Below are 3,478 nucleotides of genomic sequence, written 5' to 3' on the forward strand. Positions count from 1 at the left end.
ATATATATATAATTTTCATAGGCCACATCTCTTGTCCTATTAAAAGGACAATCAAGAATTTTGGTTTTATTTATCAAAGATCTTGGATCCTCAGGTATTAAAATTTTGAATCTCTTTTTATTACCTTTAAATCAAGATAACTCTACGTAGAAGTGTACATGATATGCATTTGTTTCTTCTCTCATTTGTGTGAGCTGAGGTATACAGAAAATTAGTGGGTAAGTCAGATAGTAATTCTCCTCAGTTATCTTTCTATCATCTACCTATACTAATAAAGTCATGCTAGAAGACCAATTTCAGCTCTGCACTTGGAAAAAAAACTTCCTCTCTTAAAAGAAAAAGTAAAATTCCCCATGAGCTTTATGTTTCTTCTAACTCAAAAACTTCTCAAACTCCAATCTGACACGCAGAGATATTTTCTTTTGTTCAGTGTCTTACAGATTTAATGATGGATACAGACATTATTGCCACAAATATTATTTGTGATGAACCATCATTTCTTTAATCTGGCTACATTATGAGAAAATCCAAATAACTATCAATGTTTCTCTTGATTGTTATCTTTATATACTCAAAGTTATGCTATGCTACCTTTTAAATTAATTAAATCACTCTAAATGGAGATGGACTGGCCTACTTATGCTATAGTTTATAAAAGAACTAAACTTGTAGATATTCCAGTTTCTGATTTCTTTTACACCTTTTTTTTTTTTAATTTTAGGAAGTCTTGTGAGTTTACATAGAAAGAATACACAGTCATACATACACAGTCAGATAAAAAACAGTTCAATAATGTGATAAATGTGAGACATCCTAGGAACTGCAGTATCAAGAATCAGGAACTAATGGGAATTAATAATTAGAGATATATGAGAAGTGAAAACAGAAGGTATGGCAAGGAAAACTGGAAGGATTATAATCAATTAGTGAGTATTCTTGCTTTTGGCTGACTATGAGTCAGAGATGTTGCTAAAAATAGATGCAAAAAATGTCATGTCAGAAAATCAGGCTTATTAATTGACAGAAGTATGGCACTAGCTTTGAACTGTAATGTAGTGAGCAAGAATAAGTATAAAGGAACTTTACATCTTATGAATTTGGGGACTGAGTACTGAGTATGAAAAATAATGATAATATTTTCATGAATGAAGCAAATTAAGAAGACATGTATTTGTCCTTAATGTATTTGTCTTGCATGGACTACATAATGTAAAAGAACATGAGGCTTTAAGGCTTCATGACAGGTGGAGATTAGAGAGGGCCTGAGAAAGGGGAATAATTAGATAAATATTAGCATGGAAAGACTAATGAGCGAGCATCTTATTGCTATTGTTATTCACAAGCTTGGCTCTCTGGGTAGGAACAGCTGTTGGCCACGTACCCTAAACCATAGCCGTAGTCATGGCTCAGCTTCCATTGTGAATGCACCAAGCAACACTATCACATAAATTTATTCCTGGGATTTTGATTGCATCCTCTTTTCCAAGGTGATGATTTCTGGACTCTTACTTCTTTATCATTAAGGAGGCATTTCCTGTAATCTGTACTTTCCTTTCATCAGAGGTCTAAAATGGTTGACAAGTCACTGAATTCAGGCATTTTTAAAAGCCTTAACTTATTTATGCTAAAAGGAAACATTTTTACCTGCAAATAAGATATGATCTCTTAATGACTATTTTGGCCTTCTCTACGTGGTATCTCCCAGATACTTCCTTCTCTTCCTGGTATCTTCTAGACACTTCCTTGTCTAGAAACTTAGACCAAATACACTAAGATCAAAACTCTATGCTAATCATCTGAGCTGTGTGGAGTTTTCTTAGTTCTCCTTGCCCAAATGGAACCAGGAAAGCCTAGATAGATAGATAGATAGATAGATAGATAGATAGATAGATAGATAGATAGATATTTCTATATCTATATTCTGTCATTACTAGTGTTCTTGCTGTTGGTCCCACTTCAATAAATAGTGCCTTATAAAATGTTCAAAGTAGTCAAATTAAGCACCTTAATTTTAAAGTGGGACTGACTATATGTAGGAGAATAAACAGATGTGAATATGTTCTAATTCTTACTCCATTTTTAGGTTAGATTTCTCATCAGACATTAAAAATTGTTGAGCTGTGTGTAGCATTTGTAATTTCTATCATTTCTCTAAGTAAATGCTATCTTGACTTTAGCCACTAAATCCTTGCTCCACTGAAACAAAAACAAAACTGCAGAGGTTGGTATAACATACCTCTCCTGCTGAGTCCCCATCGGTCCAGGTGTTAAAAATTGGACACTTTTTTTCCATGCCCTTGATATATGAAAACAAAACCAGAAGGAAGCTTGTTGAGGAAACTGTGTTTTAAACAGTAGTAGCTCAATCTGTTGATTTACAGGCTACTGATTTACAAGCTGTGAATGAATTGAAGCCTTCAGCAACAGGAAGCTCTGCCATTGGGAAACCCTATAGCTTCAGCTGGAGCCCAGGGAACTGCTTGACTGCTTACAGGAAAACTCACTCCAGGAGCTCTCTGTAATCAGAGTTGTTAACCAGAAGGAAATGTCTTCAGTGCTCTTACATGACTCTTAATCAGATACTGACAGAGTGCCTTTGATCAACGCATTTGCACCATGAGGTTAACCAGAGGGTTCAGTGTGTCCACATAGATTTCACAGTCAGCTCCAAATGCACACAACCAACAGAGAGACTATTCAAACCCGACCTGTGGCTGGCTCCCTCTCTGTGCGGCTCAACCTCTGGGGTCTGCTGTGGGGATTAATGGACTGCATTTTTCAAGTATCTTGCCATCTCTGAACTAGACCTGAAAGCAAAGCACGAGGCATTGTTGTGGAAGATTCTTGTTACTTCTTTGATATCTCCACGTCTTAATTGAAACCTTAGACATTGGCACCAGGGCACAGCCCTGTGTTAGGCCTTTAAGAACACAGTAGTAGAGAGAAAGAAACCTCAGGGAGGAATTATCTCACAGACAGAGATCACTGGTGGATGAAATGGCCCCGGCTGAGTTATTTTTCATTTGCCAGCTTGGTTGGTATCCAGAATCCGTGACTTGAAAAAGAAACTACCCGTTAGTCTCAGAGCAGAGAAACAAAGTTGGCACAGAGGTGCCGAAAAGGCAGTTCACAAGGTCCATCCTGAAGAGACTGAGGCGAGAGTTAAATATTTTTCTGTCACTTTAATTGCCTGTGAAAGATTCCGGGTACTTTGTATCAGTAGACAAGATGGATTAATTCCCTCTAGTTGGAGGGGGAAAGAAATTACTGGGTCTGCTCTGAGCTTGATGAAGGGGAGCTATGGATAAGTTACACTGCTATATTCTTTGCATATGTTGATTAAAGCACACTACAGAGGAGTTTATTCTTCAGTCCAACACATTTTTGGATGGTTAGAGGGAAACTATGAAAATAAATAACGGAATGGTGCAAGACTAGAGCTTGAAGTTGTGTTCAGATAGTCAGAAATAAAATAAGA

The sequence above is a fragment of the Condylura cristata genome, unplaced genomic scaffold (assembly GCF_000260355.1).
Source record: "Condylura cristata isolate star-nosed mole 26May11 unplaced genomic scaffold, ConCri1.0 scaffold00003, whole genome shotgun sequence".
Taxonomy (NCBI): Eukaryota; Metazoa; Chordata; class Mammalia; order Eulipotyphla; family Talpidae; genus Condylura; species Condylura cristata.